The sequence below is a fragment of the Tasmannia lanceolata genome, unplaced genomic scaffold (assembly GCF_043159265.1).
Source record: "Tasmannia lanceolata isolate RefF3 unplaced genomic scaffold, GAP_Taslan_0.1 ptg000007l, whole genome shotgun sequence".
Lineage (NCBI taxonomy): Eukaryota > Viridiplantae > Streptophyta > Magnoliopsida > Canellales > Winteraceae > Tasmannia > Tasmannia lanceolata.
Window position 1 is genome coordinate 9,501,920 of NW_027518684.1, and position 10,124 is coordinate 9,512,043.

Genomic DNA, 10,124 nt, shown 5'->3' on the forward strand with positions numbered 1-10,124 from the left:
TTCTGCACATTTTGTAGACCAATTGGTGTCTTTTCAGTGTGAAAAACACCTCTACAGGGCACATTTCCAGAATGTTTGAAATCTGACCGTTAGATCGCACCCATTGATATTGAACGGTCCTGATCGATCCGATCCTATAAGTGCGCCTAAAAAAGCACCAATAAAGCCCCACTTTGCGCCCTATAGCCCATTGTCCATGCCGCGCGCGCGTGCGCGAACGGTGCGTTGCACCGTCCCGCGGGTCCAACCATTGGTTCAACCCAATGTACAATCAACAAGTATTAGAGAAGTGTAGTGCTTTATAAGTCATTCTCTTTCCTTTCTCTCATCCGGTACGGGACTATCTTTTTAACTAAACTTCGACATCCTTTTGTGAAAGCAAACCTTTCCAAGAAAACATTTTTTTTTCCAAACGCTTTTAATAAAATATTTTCCAAAACACTAAAACATGCAAAATACATGATTTTGAAAATCCAAAATCATTAACAATTCCCTACCATTTTCAAAATCAAAGAAAATTTTCTCATCAGGCTTGAAAATTTTATACATAGATGAAGGTATCTCTCGATTTGAACATTCACTTAGTGAGGACACATCAAAGTTAACAAGAATTGCATAGTAGACGTATCTTTCACTAGCTATTCTATTTGGTTAACCGGATACGTCTCACACAAGATTTCACCTCTTTGGGCAATTTCTAAAACCGACACATGTACTGGCCTTGTGTCTATATCTTGGTTTCATGAGCGCTCTAGAGACTATCCAGGTCTCATAGGAAGCGGCACCACTCCCACACTCACATAGGTAGGCTTATCAAGAGTGCCCCTGTAACTAAAATACTCCAACACTATGTTATAAGCCTCGTAAGAGTTTAAATACACAGTCTTCTCCTTTTAAACATTATAGGTACCAAGCACTTTACCTTGGGATGACAAATAATACAGATTATAATGCTTGCAATCACTCCATATGATGTACTTTGACTCATTGAACTCAAGACTTGATGTTTATTCAAGTGTTGAGTTGAGGTTCCATCATTGGTGACTATTGGTTAATGGCTCTAACCCCTTCCCTAATGATGTTTTACATACCAGATCTCTTGCAAGAGCTTCAGTGAATGGATCAGCCAAGTTTTGGCTCGATCTCACAAAATCAATAGTTACTATTCCATTAGTAAGTAACTCTCTTATAGTACTATGTCTAAGTCCTATATGTCTGGACTTACCATTATAAACATGATTATATACCCTTGATAGTGTGGCGTGACTATCACAATGGACATAAATCGATGGCATTGGTTTAGACCATAACGAAATTTTCAATAACAAATTCCGAAGCCATTCCGCCTCTTTACAGCATGCTGCCAGAACTATAAACTCTGTTTCCATAGTTGAAGTTGTTATGCATGTCTGTTTCTTAGAGGCCCAGGAGACTGCTCCCCCACCAAGGGTGAAAATCCACCCACTGGTTGATAAATGGTCTATACATTCAGTTATCCAACTAGCATCAGTGTATCCTTCTATTACAGTTGGATACCCACTATAACATAAACCATAGTCTATAGTTTTCTTTAAATATTTTAAAACTCTATAGACTGCATTCTAATGAGAAAAACTAGGATTACTAGTAAACCTACTAAGTTTACCTACAGCAAATGCTATGTCTGGCCTAGTACAAGTCATAGCATACATAAGACTACCAATTACACTAGCATACCCTTGTTGAGAAATATTCTTGCCAGTATTAAGATACAACTTTATATTTGGGTCAAAAGGTGTTGAAATGGGTGAACATTCAAAATGGTTAAACTTTTTGAGAACTTTCTCAATATAATGTGATTGTGTTAGAATAAGACCATTATCCTGTCTTATGATTCTAATACCCAAAATCACATCAACTTCACCCATATCTTTCATATCAAAGTTTTGAGAAAGAAATGATTTAGTACTTTGAATGCTTTCAATATCGGTACTAAAAATTAACATGTCATCAACATATAAACAAATAACAACACCTTTGCCACCCTTAAATTTACTGTATATACATTTATCTGACTCATGTATCTTATAACCATTTGACACTAAGACTTTATCAAATCTTTCATGCCATTGTTTAGGGGCTAGCTTAAGCCCATACAAAGATTTGATAAGCTTACATACTTTATGCTCTTGGCTTGGCAGAATAAATCCCTCAGGTTGTTCCATATACACTTCTTCATCAAGTTCACCATTTAAGAATGTGGTCTTAACATTCATCTGGTGAATGTGAAGTTTATATGTGGAAGCAAGGGCAATCAGCACTCTAATGGTAGATATCCTAGCAACTGGTGCATATGTGTCAAAGTAATCAATACCGGGTTTTTGAGTAAACCCTTTGGCAACTAACCTTGCCTTAAACTTTTCTATAGTCCCATCTACTTTGATCTTCTTCTTGAAGATCCATTTACATCCTATAGGTTTAGACCCAGGTGGTAAATCAACTAAAATCCAAGTTTTATTACCCATGATAGAATCCATTTCGTCATTAATTGCTTCTTTCCAAAAAGCAGCATCTTGTGACTTTATGGTTTCTTCATAGGTTTGAGAGTCACTTTCTATGCTTAAGTTTAACAAGACAGAACCTTGGAGTTTTTCTCATGTCCCTTCTACAGGTAGTCAGGTAGGTTACAAAGTCAGGACCAAAACTCCTATCCCTTCTATCTCTTGAACTTCTTCTTATTTTACTAGGTTGTACACTAGGTTGTACACTAGGTTCACCAACTTCTGTTTGTGATTTTAAAGGATGATCTACAGAAGTTGTAGGTTCAATGATCTACAGAAGTGAACCTATTTTCATAGAAAATGGCATCTCTAGACTCAATTATGGTATTGACATCTATGAAATCATTAGGTTCTATAACTAAGAACCTATAGGCCTTACTGTGACTAGCATATCCCAAAAAGATACACTCAATACCCTTTTCACCTAATTTTCTTAACTTAGGTTTAGGGACTTTAACTATAGATCTACAACCCCAAACTTTAAGGTAACTTAAGTTTATTTCATTTTCTTTCACAATTCATAAGGGATTTTTCTTACTAGGTACCCTATTCAAAATGTGACAAGCCGTAGGTAAGGCTTCATCCCAAAAACTCTTATTTAAACCAGAATTAACAAGCATAGCATTAATCATTTCAGCAAGTGTCCTATTCTTCCTTTCTGCTACACCATTTTGTTGTGGTGTATAAGGGGCAGAAGTTTCATGGACTATGCCTACTGATTCACAGAAATAAGGAAAGTGATATTCACCACCTCTATCTGATCTGAGACATTTAATGCTTGTTTTACATTGGTTTTCGGCTTTAGTTTTATAAATCTTAAATTTTTCTAAAACCTCATCTTTATGACTAAGTAGATAAACATAATAGTACTTAGAATAATCATCAATAAATGTAACAAAGTACTTTTTACCTCCCTTTGTGGGAACACTATGTATGTCACATACATCACTATGTATTAAATCTAACAAGTTAGAAGTTCTATCTACTTTAGGAAATGACTTAGTGATTATCTTGGTTTGCATGCATATTTTACATCTATCTACTAAGTCATTTTCATATTTAGGAATTAAGGTTAACTTAACTATATCATTCATTTTCCTAGTATTTACATGTCCTAAACGATTATGCCATAAAGATAAAGAAGAATCCAAAACATAAGAAAAGACATTCACTTTATTGATATTAAGTTTGAACATCCCTTCATACATATATCCCTTCCCAACAAAAGTACCCCCCTTAGAAAGAATGAACTTGTCAGATTCAAATACAAGTTTGAAGCCATTCTTGTTGAGAATGCTTCCAGACACTAAGTTCTTTCTAACTTCTAGTACATGGTAGACATTGGTTAGAGTGAGTCGCTTACCGGATGTGAACTCAAGCTTCACCTTGCCCTTCCCTTTGACTTCTGCTGTCGACGAATTTCCCATGTTTAACACTCTTCCATCTTCAACTGTTTCATAAGTTGAAAACAGGTTCCTGTCTTTACAGACATGCATCGTCGCATCAGAGTCAATCCACTAATCATTGCCATCTTCAAGCATATTTGCCTCTAAAATCATGGCGACAAACTTTTCTTTGTCTGTTGGTGCACGGCACTCACTCTTGTAATGGCCTGGTTTGCCACAGTTGAAACAAGCACCCTTTCTTTTATTATTCTTATTAGTCTTCTTTTCAGGGTGTTTGTTTCTCTTCCGATTGCCTTTTCCTTGTTGGTTCGAATTCTTGACATTTTCCACCAAATGGATCTTAGAAGATACAGTTTCATCTTCTTTTTTGTCTCTGATTCTTGACTCTTCCTCAATCCTGAGGCATTGAGCTAAGTCTTCAGTAGACATTTCCTCTTTCTAGTGTTTTAGACTTTTTCTAAAGTCTTTTCAAGTTGGTGGAAGCTTGTCAATAATTGAAGGGACAATGAAGGAATCATAAAAAATGATGCCTTGCAAATGAATTTGACTAATTACATGTTGTATTTCATGTAATTGATCAATAACAGACTTCTCATCTACCATTTTAAAATTTAAAAATCGACTCACAGTGAATTTCTTACTACTGGCATCTTCCGCCAAGTATTTAGCTTCAAGTGCATTCCAGATTTCACTTGCTGATCCCATGCCTTGATATATGTCAAATAGTGTATCTGACATAGCATTTAGGATGTGCCCTTTGCAAATGTAGTCATCCTGTTCCCACTTCATCTTTGCACGAGCCTCCGCCAAAGTTTCATTTTCATTTGCTGCCAGCTTTAGAGTAGTGAGAACCCGGACCACTTTGAGTGATGTCAAAATGAAGTGCAACTTCTTCTGCCAGCGCTTGAAATTTCCTTTGTCGAAACGTTCGAGTTTGACAAAGTTTTGGGTCATTTGATGAACCGAATAAAGTGCCATTGAAACAACAGTAGAACATCTTGTCTTAAGATTGTTGGAAAAAATTGAGGGTACTGTTGTTGATAGAAAACAGAAACTTGTTGCTTCAAGGCGTGATATCACTTTCCTTAAGACAAGATTCGCCCCCACTAGTAGTGTGCAAAGGGGGTCCGCGAATTGCCTCCAAGATACAATGAAGCCTAGTAGGGAAGCCCTACTAATGTTTGATGACGGGTAACACTAGCAGAATCAAACCCGAAATGCCCTTCCGAAATTTCAAGCCTTAGAGAAATTTCTAGATAATGTTTCTGCAGAAAAACAGTATCTAGAACAGTAAACAAAAGAAAAACAGTATATATAAATACTTGGGGATTTTGTAGGAGTGTAGAAGAGAGTGTAAAGTCTGTCAGAATTGCCAATTCGTTTTCCTATTATGAAATGACTGAATTCTGCACATTTTGTATACCACCTGATGTCTTTTCAGTGTGAAAAACACCTCTACAGGGCACCTTTCCAGAATGTTTGAAATTTGACCGTTAGATCACACCCATTGATATTGAACGGTCCTGATCGATTCGATCCTAGAAGTGCGCCTAAAAAAGCGCCAATAAAGCGCCACTATAGCCCATTGCCCACGCCGCGCGCGCGTGCGTTAACGGTGCGTTGCACTGTCCCGCAGGTCCAACCATGGGTTCAACCCAATGTGCAATCAACAAGTATTAGAGAAGTGTAGTGCTTTATAAGCCCTTCTCTTTCCCTTCTCTCATCCGGTACGGGACTATCTTTTCAACTACACTTATACATCATTTTGTAAAAGCAAATCTTTCCAAGAAAACATTTTCTTTTTCCCAAACGCTTTTGATAAAATATTTTCCAAAACACTAAAACATGCAAAATACATGATGTTGAAAATCCAAAATCACTAACAAAATGAACTCGTGGATTTTGGTTTTCTGGAAAAGTTTGGTCCGAGATTACCGAACTTTTAGTTTTCACTGTTCATCAAGGTTTTAAATTTCGGTTTCAACTATAATTTTGGACCTAGCCGAAATTTAGTACAGAAATAAAAAATTAATATTTTGTACGTTTCGGAAATTTCGGATTTCGGTCATTTCGGTGTCGACCGAAATTTCGGATTTCAAGCCATGCTTTTCATGGCAAAAAAAAGTCTCTAGTTTGATATGTGATCCTAAAAATATGACCCATGGAATGATCTAACAATCTATATTGAGTCCATTTATCATCGGATGGTTAAGGTTGTTTGATGGGTGTAATTATTATAGCCTGGCCAATCCACAATAGGGCCCACTTTATAGACGGTCGCGATCTCTAGTTTTTAAGCACAACAGTTCATACAATAAATGGAAGTCAAAAGGACAAAAAACACCAATGTTAAGGACAGAAAAGCAATGTCTTTTATCGGGAAATATTTACAAGCTTCTTGTTTTTTAGGAAAAGTTTGGAAAGGAAAAATATTTCAAATGCTCCTGTTAACTTGAAACAACCCCCTATTCAATTTTTACTTACAGGAGCCTTCTAGTGATGTTATTATCCCTCTAAATTAAACAAAATCATATCATTTCTCTATAAATTATTGAAAGAAAAAAAAATCCGTCAGAAATATTTTTCTTGCAACCCAAACGGGCCCGAAGGGCGAACCCACAATTTCTTCTGTTCTACTCTTCCTTTTCTTCTAGGGAAAAATACACTTAGACCCCATGTGGTTTCTGACACATTCAACTTAACCCCTAATGTTTAAAAAGTTACAAGTAGACCTCATGTGGTTTCAATTTGTGTAAGGTAGACCTCCCTCCCCCCAGTTGACGGTTGGTCTACAGATTGAAGGGTTAGGATGATCCTATAAAGCTGATTTTCTTGGCACACCCTATCTATATCAGGGCCCATCAAATGAACGCTTTGGATCATCCAAATAATGTGGGCCCACTGTATTTTTGGTAGTGTTTGGATTCGGGTATGGGGTTTGGAGGGGTGTATGGGGTCTTCATCAACATTGATAGTGTTTCAAAAGAGGGGGCCTACCTTATACAAATTGAAACCAGAGGGGTCCACTTGTAACATTTTTTTTTTTGGGTAAGTGGGTCTACGTGTAAGTTTTTTTTTCCCTTTCTTCTATTTGTCCATTTTCCTTTCAAAGACAGAAAACGTCAGAGTCACCCTTTGCTGGAAAAGTCGATCTTTCTATTACCAGCGTAGTATCCATGTCAATAAAATACGGAGTGCCATTATCAAAATAAAGTAGGACGGATATCAACTGCAAAAAAATAAAATAAATAAAGACCAACTTTTAAAAAAGAGAGACGGGACCCACACACCTGATTTTATTCGCATGGAAAAATAATAATTCCTGACGCTATTTTCAAAACCGTTACGGATTCTGAAATCGTCGTGCATGCCGTACACGTGTCCGTCTGAGATTGGAGGGTTGAACATGCACGTGTAACCTCCGCTTGCTCATCATGCAAAAGCGAAACGCCTTCAAAAGTGAGAGAAAAGAAAAAGCGAAAAAGCAGTTTTGGATTTTCGAGGAAAAGGTTATTAAACGGTTTTCTTCTCAGAGACGTTATGCAAGCGTGTGTTTCCACACGTGCGTACAGGACAAGCAAGCGTGCGTGTCACACGTTTCTCTTCTTGTTGGGAAGGAAACAGTACCCTGTATTGTCTCCCTCTCACCTGCATTTTTCTCTGACTTCGGTCAAAATCAAATCAGAATTCATCTTAGCCGTTGAAAGAACGAACTCAAAAATAGGCTGATTTTTGTCCAATTTCTCAATTATTAAATCATTTTTTTTGCCATTTATGAAATACCCTACGTGTTTTTTTTTTCTAGAAAAGATGAATTGAACTTCCTGGTTAATTTTATGGGAAGTCCAAAATGCAGCCAATTGTGGGAAAATACAAACAATTTGGGGATGAAGATGATATATGTACTCCTTTATTTTGATATTGGCACTCATCATTTGAGGAATTACTTTTAAGTATAATCTCGTGCTCGGCCACGATCCATTTCAAATCGGACTATCAATCATATTGTCCTAGTATGTCTGATATATGCATATAATTATGGTGCTTATGGGTACGTATAATCTATTTATTATGTAGTCGTGGGAATGTATTTTAGGATTGTGGGTATTAGTTATTGATTATGTGTCACGTAAGTAGGTTAATAGGGTAGTGATGCAGCAATCCTTTATGTTTGTATTTAAGGAATTGTATCTTAATGGAAATGTGGAGAATTTTACAGCAAATGAGACTTTGTTTTTTTACGAGAGTTATGGTTCTTCTCGAGTTGAATAGTTAGGAGGTCCGGTTGAATCAAATCAACATTTTCCCTTCTCTTTTTCTATCTTTATTTGTGAGCTGTCGATCCTGCGACATGGCTACAACTTGAGAGATTTTTGAGTCCATGCGTGATGATTTTCGGAAGATCAACCCATTTGAAATTGATGGAAGAACACCTATGGTTTGTAAAAGACTTAGACAAAATCGAAAAAGCCATCGAGGAAATGCACAAAGAATATGGAAAGTTGAAACTTGAGAATGGTGATGTGTTAGTGTAGAAAAATGTGTAAGAATTGATGCCGGAAAAGATGAAAAATCGTATTTCTTTTTGAGCTTGAACATGGCGGATTTTGGAATTGGAGCTCCAAAGATCGCAACCGTTATTTTTTAAGACGGAAGTCCAATGTTAATTGCATTGCTCAGCAAAATCATGCCCATTACAATTTCAGACCACAGTGGATTAATGTGTTTTATTCAATCAAAATACTAGAAAATGGACCCACCAGTACAATTGTTAATTTCATACTAATCACTTCCGATCTAATGGGCCCCGAACCATAGAGAAGCATTACCTAAAAATTACAATTACAATGCAATCCTAACCGTCCAATCACAAGATTAGAGAATGGGCCCACTAGTAGACATATGGATGATCCATGATCTCTGTCAATAACGGTTGAACCCGATTTGATATTTTGCAGTTATATTTCTATGTGAAGTGTATTTTCTAATTATTATGTATTATTTTCAAGTAAAAAGGTTTTTTTAAGGAATAAGCCAACTTATTGAAGGTAAGAATTTAGTTATGAGAATGTTGAGTCAAAAGAAGGTTGATAATGATTTCTGCAGTCAAAGTCACGTAAAAAAAACTGTTAAAGTTTGTTTATGTCTAACAGATTGGAGTAAAAACATGGGAAGCATGGAAAGGGGATTAAAGTTGGTCCACCAAGAAATATATATATAGTTAAAGAAAGGAGAAAGGAAAACTAAAAGTGGGTTAGAATCAGAAAAAGAGAATTGAAAGTGGGGTTGAGTTTAAAAGGTAGAAAGAAACTAAAAAGAAGTAGGTCTCATAAGAAATTATTATAGTAGTGAAAAAGTAGTCAAGCAGTTCTAATAATTTGGTTTTAATGATAAGTCAGAAATTGTAGTGAGAGCGGACCATCCAAATCCCAAAACAGTAGGTCAAAAATATGGCTTGGGCAAATAAATAGTATGAAATATTAAATAAAAATTCATTATTTTTTTCTTCTTTAGTCTAATCTAGGAATTCTAAGATGATGAGCAAAGAGGGACTTTTGAATAAAGTATTTGTAAAATTAGCAAATTTCTAGATCTTAGGTTAAAGTTTTATTATGGACTCTGAATCTGAGAAAAGAGAGAAGGATAATATTGAAGTGGGTATGTGGTAATAAACATGGTTTTAAATTTCGACCGAAATCTGAAATTTCGGATTTCGGTGAGGACCGAAACGGAACGTACCGAAACCGAAATCCCCGAAATTTCGTCCAAACAAAACCGGCATTTTGTGCGCTCATACCTAAATTTGCTCCAAATTTCAGGATTTCGGCTGAAATTTCGGTTTCGGATAAGTCTGAAATTTAAAACCATGGTAATAGCAAAAAAAGGCATTTTGAACTTATATGATATTTGGGCATGAAATATTAGATAAATAGAAAATAAGGTTTAATCATGTAAGCTGAAAATCCAAGAAATGAAGTATTAGAGCTTGGAGAAGGTTGATTAGCATTATAAAGTAATTGTTTAGATTGGGATCTAAGTCACAGGTTCTCGAAATTTCCCGGCAAAGGAAAATCGGGGGATCTAAGTCACAGGTTCTCGAAATTTCCCGGCAAGGGAAAATCGGGGGATATATTTAAAAAAAATTCGGGTTTATATCGGAAAAAATATTAAAATGGAA